Raw genomic sequence first — 9872 nt, forward strand, 5'->3', positions numbered from 1 at the left:
AAGTGCCGGCCACCGGTCACCACCGTCCCCGCAGCCGCCAGCGCGGTACCGGCGCCCTGGGCGCTGGACTTACCGGGAAGCGAGCTCCGCCGTCGGGGGAAGGCGTGTCCGCACGTGTGCGTCCGCGCGTGTCCGAGCCCGCATGTGCCCGCGCGCGTGCCTGACCGTGCGCGCCCAGCCGGCAGCACTGACTCCGGGGCGCCGACGGGTTCAGCCCATGGTGTGGGCGCCGGCTCGGGGAGGCTCCGGCTCCCGCCAATCGCCGCGCAGGGCGGCCGCCCCGACGCGCGACTCTCGAGCGGTGAGTGCGCGCCGGGGGCGGGGCGGGGGCGTGCGTGTCCGAGGGCGCGTGGGGGCGCGTGGGCGCGCGTGTCCGTGCGCGCGCCCTCGGGCGGCGCGGGCGGACCTGGACGCTTGCTTTGGCTGAGCGCGGAGTTGGCGGTTCCCAGGAAGAGTAGGCGGCGGAGCGGCGCCTGGGGCGACGGGAGCGCCGACCCAGCCCGGGCGCCTGCGGGAGAGCAGGCCCCCCGGACGGACGCGCTTCCAGGAGGGGGAAGGAGCGCGGACCGCGGACGAGGGGAGAGCGGGGACCGGGACAGAGAGGTGGAGAAGCGCGGAGTGGCTGGCTCCTCCTCACTCCTTGTCGCTTTTAGTGAGAAGTAATTTTTCCCCCGCTCGGCCGTTACAGACGTTAAAATAATAAAAGTTAAACGGGTTGCTGCAGAAGTTTACAATGACCACCGACTGCCCGGGAAGCTACTCAGAAGCTACTTAAGACGACGTCGCTCGCAGACCATTGGAGAGAAGCACCGCCCAGGTGCCGCCGCTTTAGGGATCCTGGAGTCACGACCTGCGCGTGCCCAGCCCGGCGTTGGGACGGGGCCGCGCGGGGGCTCGGGAGGAGCCGGATGCGGTCTCGAGGACGTCCGGACGCGGAGGAGACACCCCGGCCTGACGGATGCGGTGACAGCAGCCCTGTGACAATAGTGTCCCCAAGAAACAGCCTGAAAAAAGGGGGAGCCTCCAGATTTGGCTCATCGACCTTGGGGGCACCGTGCTAAGACTCTCCAGATGCTTTATTTTAAAAGCGAATTCTGACATCAAAATCGCTTACCTGAGTGCCTCTACTTCCCTTCACTTCTGTCCCTCGGGGACCGTCGCCAACGTCAGGGCGCGGATCGCAGGGAACCCACTCCAGGGCGTCCTCTTGCCCACTCTGCCCTTTCCGACCAAGTGAAAACTACTCCTGTCCCTCCCTCTCCAAACTGTAACAGCCAAGAACTTCAGCAAACAGCCAGAAAGAAAGCTAAGTCCCCCACCCCAAGGGAAGGGAGGGAATAAGCACTCCTTTAATTTGAAAAATAATAATTAAAACTCCCTCAACTTTTAAGGCCGGGCAACACAATCTATTAATTGGTCGCTATTAACATGCAGTTTTATTGACCATAGCACACAGAAGTCTGATTGTGAAGGAGGAGTGTTTTCAATGAGAGTGGAGTTATTTTAGCTGCAGACGTGTTTACATTTCTGTGGTTTAGTCTATAACTTTCTCTTTTTCTTGCTTCAGAATTCTGCTCCATGAAGCAAAGCCCTTAGCTCCCAGACATTCCAAAAAGTCTGCCAAAATAATAGAAAAAAAGAGAGGGAAGAAAAAACACACAGAGACCCCCAAGTCTGGGTCAGGCTGAGGGTTGTAAGTGGGCATCTTAGGTATGCCCCCTTCCCACACACTTTCCAGTTTAAAAAAAAAAAAAAAAAGCCTTCAGGGCTCCATTTCCTGTTTGCCGGGGAAAAAATAAAATGGGTCTAAGCAGCTGAGTCTAGAAATTGCCTTTTCCAGGACCTATAGATTCAGAGAGGGTCTTTAACCCTAGAGATGCCAAAACAGCTCATTCATTTGAGAATCTACCATTACAAACTCTCCGAAGGAGTGCTTCTCTTTTAAATGGACAACATTCATGAAACTACAGATGCATTCCTAGGAAATTTCTGGAGCAAACAGGCGCACCATGGTGGATCAGTTACCAGCCCACCTCTTCACAGGAGGCCAAGAGATGATACCCATAAAAATAAATATTGAAAACAGTGCCGGCCTCGGACAAGCCGCATCCTTTTCTTTCTGAGGCTGTAGGATGAAGAGCAGAATGCACTTTAAAAGGCACGTGTTTAGTCACAGGGTCATGCCACCTTATACAGTCCGTGCTAGATTCATTATTTGCAAAATTGATCGATTCCTTAGAATTGCTACCTAGTAACATAGAAGTCACGATGTTCGCATGATCTTCAGAATATATTCGACCTGCCTCTCCCCCTGACGACCAGCTGCATATTTTGGTTCCTTTTCTCTCTAACTATTCTCCAAATGGTCCATATCCAAGAAACCTCACTGGATTTTGAAATTTTCCCTTTAGCCACTAATTTTCAAACCACACCACAGGGAGCCCTTACCATTTCAGGGAGTGCTCTAAAGTAAACAGACAGATTCTCAACCTGTCCAGTGATCTCGGCAGTCCACTGGGCAATGACTCTGCTTTATAATACCACGTTACCCTAGCAACGTTTCTCGATTATTATTACTGGTACCTAACATAATAATATAGACCAGTACTGAAAATAATATTGTGTGCAAACCGACAAAGAGCATGTTTTATGCATAAAGACTGCACTTCAATAGTATAAAGAACATGCTTCTCACAATCCAAGTTACCACTGTTGAGAACAGAAAAAAAATAAGTTCGGGGGAAAAAAACACAATATTTGAAACAATGTCATTTGTGGCTCCCCCTTGCTACCTCTTCCCTGAAAGACACCATGGAGAAATAGGGGATGGAGCTAGATGAGAGAGAGAAAATGTCTTTGTTGTTGTTGTTATTATGTTTATTGATTTTAGAGGGGGGAAAAGAGAGGGAGAGAGAGAAAGAAACATTTATTAGTTGCCTCCCGTACATGCTCCGACCAGGGATCAAACCTGCCACCAAGGTATGTGTCCTAACTGGGAATCAAATCCCCAACTTTTGGTGCCCGGAACAACAATCCAACAAACCGAGCCACCTGGCCAAGGCAAGAGAATATCTTAGAAGGCACACACTGAGCCCGCTCCCAAAGCTGGGGTCATTAACTTGGAAAAATCCCAGAGTTTTGCGGAGTTCGGACACCACCTCCTCCAGCTGATTATATCCTGCAGTTGAAGTGAGGAAGTTGTGTCTATTGTCTAACCTAAGCCCTACCTCCTACCACAGCATTCCGTCAGTCTGGCCCGTAATCAAGGGCAAATACAGAAAACCAGCTTCAACGAGTTGAGTTGACAGTTTATTTGGGGGGCCGACAGGACACGAGTGACAGAGACACATTCACTGTCTGTTCTGCTGGACAAATACGAGATACGGTAACTCTAAGTTAATAAAAATATCACTTAAAAGGAAGGGTTTTTATATAAACACCTCTTGACACACTTTATAAGAATTAGTATTTTTAAGTATTTCATACCTGAGATGATCTTTCTATATAAGGTTTTGTGGTAGACTTAATTCCTTTTGAAATCCCTTTTATCCAAAAGATGTTTCGGATTAATTTAAGTATTTGTTACTGGATAATGTCAAGTTCTTGTTCAATGAAATGTCCTGCATTGGGTTGTCACACCTGTTAAATATAAGCCCCCTTTTCTTTTGATATTCTGAGAAGGGCCTTAAAAGGTTTACATCCTTCAATATGGAGATTTAATTGCTTTACCTATAATAAAAATAATCCCTATAAACTTCAGATTGTGGATATTTCAAAGCTGAAAGAACGATTGGATCGGGATGTAAAGGTTGCAGTTCAAAAAGCCTTCTACTTTTAATATACCGTGCACGGAGTTATGAGTTATAAACTCCTGGTTATCATTTTGTAAGGTCTGGTCTTTGTTGTCCTCACACAGAGCGTCTGCGAGCTCTCTTTATGGCCGAACAGTTAGTTCTCCTGTGCGCGTGTTAACTCTGGAAAGGGTAGCCTATCCCTGCACAGTAAATGCTCTCGGGGAGGAAGTCTCAGATTCTGCTTTAAACAAGGTCCTGGAGTGAGGCCCCCGCACTGACACTTTCCCAACTTCAGCGAGTTCAAATGGGGGCATGAGGCCACTCTGAAGGGCAGCCACGGCCTGGGAAAGGAGACAGTAGGCAGGCTTCTGTCGTCGGCCATTTTTCAGCTTTCCACGCCACGAGTGCCCTTCAGCATTCCTCCTGGCTTCCTGAGCCCTTCCCAGCACAGCCTGGCTCCGTGCATGGGGACCTTCTTTCCATCACAGAGGTGGTGGGGACAGGAGCTTCCGTTCCAAGATCCACCTTCCTTCAGGGCAATCCAAGACAGGAGGGAGGGGAATAGGTGTCTGGGCTCCAGCCTTGAGGCTCGAAACGTAGCATCCCTACGTCCCCCTCCCCGTACCACCAGCCTTGTCCCATTCCCTCCCGGACTTCTGTCCTTGATTGTTAGCAAAAGGGCAGAGGGGAGCACGGGCCCTCGGAAGAGTCCTGGACCTGCTACACAAGCACTACTGTTATCTTTTACTATCAGCCGCTGAGAAGCCTGGTTGTGTTCTGCGTTCTCTGCCCTGCAGACTAATTTCATGCACCCCTCGTACTTTCTGCAGCCCTTTTCAATTCATGTCAGATGTAGTTTGTCTCCAGCACACACAGCAGTTCTTAATAACACGTGGTGACCACAAACTGCTCCGTAAAATTGCATAATGCATAATTCCTATCAACTTGCATAATTCACAAAATAAGTTGATAAGAAACACATTGTTCTCCTGTCAGTGAGCTTTGGTGACAAAGGTTATACAAATGAATCGGGAGACCGTGTTTGTGTTTTTTAAGTGGAATTACATGCAGCACATTGGGAGATTTACTCCAGCCCTCTGGTGATTATATTTAGGCAATTTGCTCTTGAGCTTCATGTACTATGACACAATCTATCAATGAACAACTTTGTCATGTACATTTTCATCAGCGTGGTTACTCATGAGTGCAAAAACGGTTGCCTTTTTAGAAAACGGAGACAATTTCTCCTCAGTGGTTTTTGTATTGATAAAGGCATTGGCCCCGCCGTGCATCGATGCAAACAAAATTGATCTCTTAATGACTTCCTTTTAAATAGCAAACTGTTTTCTTATGATTATGGATGACTCGATGCGATTTTCATGAGTGGAAAGTCTGTTTCAGATGGAGTGCACAGACCATGGGTGGGGACTGCCTGAGAACAGAGTCCAGCACCAACCAGCCCTGTGGCCTTGGCCAAGTCACAGCCTCTGGGCTGATGCCTCCGTTTTCTTCCCTGTTAACTGAGGTTGTTGGAGTGGATGACCCGATGCTAAACACAGGGTCCCCCAGAGAAGAACGTGGGGTATTCATCTTTATATCCTTACTTTTAGGCATTGGGACTAATTGATTGATTGACTGGGCAGCCTATTAGTAATTACACTCCTCTTGGATCACCCTGGTGCGCACACACCTTCTGCTGTGCACACCTCTTGCTGGCCCCGGGCATGCATGCAGCAGGGGCGGTGCCCGCTGGGACCTGCTCTCTTTCCTTTGGGCCCCTGTCCACCTGGTGTTGGTGGGGACTGCAGTCTGGGAGCCCTGCCTCCACATCGAATCACCTTGGCATCTTCAAAAGGAAGGCCATCATCTCGGGCCCACCTCAGTCTGAGAGAATCAGTCTCAGGGGACAGTGGGATGTGGCACCAATACGGATGTTTGCAACTCCCCAGGTGGCTGGAATGGACATGCAAGGGCTGAGGATAAGAACTGTTGAAATTATAGCCAGTAAGTGAATAATGAAGGAAGTCCGGAATCTTCTTCTAATCAGATAATTCTAGGGAAAAAATGCACTTTAAAGATAAACTCCATCACCCAGAACAGTTGCCTGGCCTACCCATGGGTAGTGTCACTTTCTGCTCAGTCACAAAGTCCTGGAATCTTGGAACTTCCTTCACATCTTTGCCTCCTTTTCCTGAGACGTCCTTCCCACCTTCGTGTGGTTTACCTTTGATGACGCACTTACACACGTTTATCAAGCAGGCACCCTTCAGTCACCTCACGCAGTAGTGACAGACCTGACATGCTCCAGAGGGAGTTGAGACTCAAACCCAGACCTTGGGCACTTTCACTACATGGCCAGCTGGCCACCCTTCCTTATTCAAAGTCTCCCTCTGGCCCCCTCCTGGCCAGGGGTGAGCCTCACTTCATCCCTGCCCCCCAGCCAGCCTTCCCTCCTCTCGGACAGCACGGTGTGTCAGAACCGCCTCACTCCCGCAGTGGCACTGTGACCGTGCTTAGCTTCTGCTTCAGCCGTGAGCTCTGTGTGGCAGCCTTGGTTTCCCAAGACTTTGTTTACAGTAGTTACTCACCAAGAACTGGTCTTGGAACCCTGCCCCTCACTTTCCCCATAGCAAATAATCACCATGGGCTGCACTGACCCACCACAGCACCCACAGACACCCCCTCTGTCTATTCCCACCGTCCAGGCCTCCCATTCAGGGTTTATAGTCACTGGAGCCTCCCCTCACTGCCCACCCACTACCAGGGCGCCACACCAAGCACCATCTTGCCACAGAACCCTCACCTCATCACACCACAGCGACCTTGGGGAGTACCACCTGCCCAGTAGGGAGATTCCAGATGCAGGGCTGCATGTCGCCAGGTGAGGCTTTGCCAGGCACAACCAGGGCTTGCAGAGGGCAAGCTCTTCACCCCCAGACAGTCTTCCCTGTCTACCTGCCTGCCTGGAGCGGGAGGGACATTAGGATTTGCTGAAGAACCTCCAGAAGGAACATTCTGACATGCAGACAGAATTGGGCTGCAGAGCAGGGCAAAATCCTCTTTCTCTAAGACCCCGGAACTCACCTGGCACTGAGCAAGCCTGGAGCACCCTACCTGGGCGTCCTCCCATGATGTGGAGACAAGAGTCCTGTGCGCCATCGAGACTGAGCTGGGAGAGAGGGTTCAGGAAGGAGAGAGTCTGTTACATGGGGAAGCCCACTCCTTCTGAGGCCCAAGAACTGGTGGGAGAGGTCGAGGGAGAGGTTGCAAATAAGGAAGTCCAAGTCCCTATGGCCTTCTCTAGCTTCTGTCCACAGCAGGGCTTCTTGCGCCCAGCTCCTAATGAGGGACCTGGAAGCTCCCTCACACCAGAGCCTATGGTGACAGAGGCAGACCCAAGAGTCCCCCTGTGCTGTGGATTCTGAGTTAAGAAGCCGGGAGTCTGCTGTGGTGAGTAAGGTCACCGACAACACGTTGGAAGTCAACCCCTGGGCTTGCATGCTGGGTGGAGGGTGTGGCCAAGTTTGCCAGCCAAACCTGCCACAGGGTGCCCAGACTGGCTCTGGACCACGAACTCCATCCAGCAGCCACAAGCTTCAGTCACAAATGCCAGCAGGGTGAGTGGCAACCAGGAGAATAAGGGACCTTCCCCAAAACCTGAAGATGTTGCTCTGAGAATCCCATCTCTCCCAGGAGACAATGCTGCTACTCCAAGTGTGGTCCTTGGATGGGTACCAGTCTGTGAAATTTGTTACCAGTCGTGAGGAGGTAAGTCCAGACATTGAGAGTGAGCACGTAGAAACTTGCGTAGCAATCTGTCGGGGTGATTTTATTATGTCTGCTCAATGTAATAATAAAAATTTGAGCTTGGATTTTGTCTATCTTTTTTTCATTTTTCCTAGTAACTTCTTTTTCTTATATTTCATAAAATATCCGTTCAAAACATATTGGAAATATTTTTTTAAAATAAAATTAAAAGAGCTCTGGCCAGTGAGGCTCCATTGGTTGGAGCATCATCCCATAGACCAGAAGGTCATGGGTTCGATTCCCAGTCAGGGCACATACCAAGGTTGAAGATTTGGTCTCTGGTCAGAGGGCATACTAGAAGGCAATCAATTGGTGTTTCTCACATCGATGTCTGTCTGTCTGTCTGTCTCTCTCACTTCCTCTCTCTCTCTAAAAAAAGCAATAAAAATGTCCTCAGGTAAGGATAAAAAAATAAAATTAAACTAAAAGAGTGTTTCAGCACAGAGACTTTGGGAGACACCGCCGCAGACTGCACCAGTCCCACACACCTGGACTCTGTTTGGGAAGACATGAAACGTGTGACCTAGCGCTGCCTACGAAACTGATTAATTCATTGGATCAGACTAAAAGTTCCAAACCAGACCTGCTCGTGAAGCTACTATTTTTCCTGCTAATCAGCAGATGGGGCAAAGAAGGAAGCTTGGAGTCACTGAAGAAATCGCCGTTCTCTGAACATGTACACTATGGTGTGAATTAAGGGTTGTGGCTGCTTTAACAGGTAGGTATTTGGGTCTCCCACAGTCCGGGTGCAGGTTTTCTTTTAACTTAACACCGCTGCTTTCTTACATGAACCCCTCAGCACCCAGGGTTCTCTCCCACCCCTTTCTGACTGTGCACAGCCAGCCATTTTCATTTTCATAGCATCAATCATAGTGTTGGAAAGATAATCCATCTTGACAAATGTTCTTTGATTCCTCGGCCTTTGGTGCCGCATCCTAAACCTTAGGTAGCGCTAGTCATGGCCCAACTCACCTCATTGTACCTAAATATAATCAACATGGTTGGCACTCTGCCCTGGACCCCACTGGCTCGCCTGAGTTCACCCCCAGGTGCGGGGGACCTTCCATCTCGAATATCAACTCATGCAAGACACCTCAGAAGTGCAGGGGATTGTGTGGAGGTGCAACCTCAACCAATGAGGGACAGCAGTGGGCAGGCCCATGTCACACATCAACCAATGAAGGACAGTTTGTGGGCGGGTCCATGCCCCAGCTCCCCAACCCTCAGAGACACAACTCTGAAGCATATGCTGAAAGGTCACTTAGAGGGTTTCCATGAACTTGAGCCCAAATGTCCTGGAGCGGTAACCAGCTCCCCAAGATCTCTTTATTGTCTGGCCCCCTCCCTTGTCCCTTTTCTCCCTCCCTCACTCTGTCTCCTAGGCTCACTTTCCAGATAAATACTGAACCCAAACCCTGTCTCAAGTCTGCTTTTGATGGGAGCCAAACACAGGTGCCATCAACGTGGGTCACTTGCTGTCCATGTACTCCCTGACCCTTTTTCTGCATAGACGCAGAACTGATCTGCGGACCTAATCCAAGAGTGGACCAAAAGCCAGAGGGTATGGATGACATTAGACTTAGAACGAGAATGAGCTTGAAGGTCACCTCCATGGGGAGCCAGGCATTGAGAGATTTGGGGGCCTCACCCCCTAGCAACCTGACTGATGAGGCAGCGGGTGTCAAGGAGGCAGCAGCTCTGTCACTTGTCTAAAAGTGCCCAAAGCTGCTGTTATCCAAGAGAACCTCATCCTTCCCCCCATCCCCACGAGGCAAGCTGGACAGCCCTCTCCCTTCATGCACTGATTTCATTTTTCTTTGCAGCTCTTTAAAGTCACTTTAACCAAGGAGGACAGAAAACAAGTGGTAGAAAGAAGTTATGGGAGGTCAGGGTAACATGCAAAATCACTCTGCATCACCCATGGGTGACCGTGACTACCTGGCTGATGGTCAGAGGAAGCAAGTCCCCACCCAGCCCTGAGCCCAAGTCCCAGGGCGGCGTGAACCCTTGAGTACTAAGAAGCCAGGGTGCTTCTGTCTGTCTGTGCAAGTCAGAGAGAAGGACAGACAGCACCTCCCAGTTCACACGCCCTTCCATCACAGAACTCAGCACGTGGTGCGATAATGTGTCTCCGTCTCCTGCCATCCCCGCGAACCTTGGCGCCTGGTTTTGTCCTATTTATCTTAGTCCTCCCAGAGCCTGGAACATGGAAGATACTGAATAAATGGTTTTGAAATTGAGTTGAAATGAATTAAATTTGGTCTGCTTTGT

General features: G+C 50.2%; 1 protein-coding gene across 2 annotated transcripts in view; it reads right to left on the reverse strand.

Annotated features, from left to right (window-relative positions):
* ERG (ETS transcription factor ERG) overlaps positions 1-170 on the reverse strand; it is a 214924-nt gene extending 214754 nt beyond the window's left edge. The window contains exon 1 of one of the 2 annotated variants that reach the window (XM_053917163.2): positions 74-170. The gene's annotated coding sequence lies outside the window, so the exon portion shown is untranslated. The remainder of the gene's footprint in view (positions 1-73) is intronic. The other variant, XM_053917178.2, reaches the window with a different exon arrangement.
* Between the last annotated feature and the right edge of the window lie 9702 nt (positions 171-9872).

The sequence above is a fragment of the Desmodus rotundus genome, chromosome 2 (genome assembly GCF_022682495.2).
Source record: "Desmodus rotundus isolate HL8 chromosome 2, HLdesRot8A.1, whole genome shotgun sequence".
Taxonomy (NCBI): domain Eukaryota; kingdom Metazoa; phylum Chordata; class Mammalia; order Chiroptera; family Phyllostomidae; genus Desmodus; species Desmodus rotundus.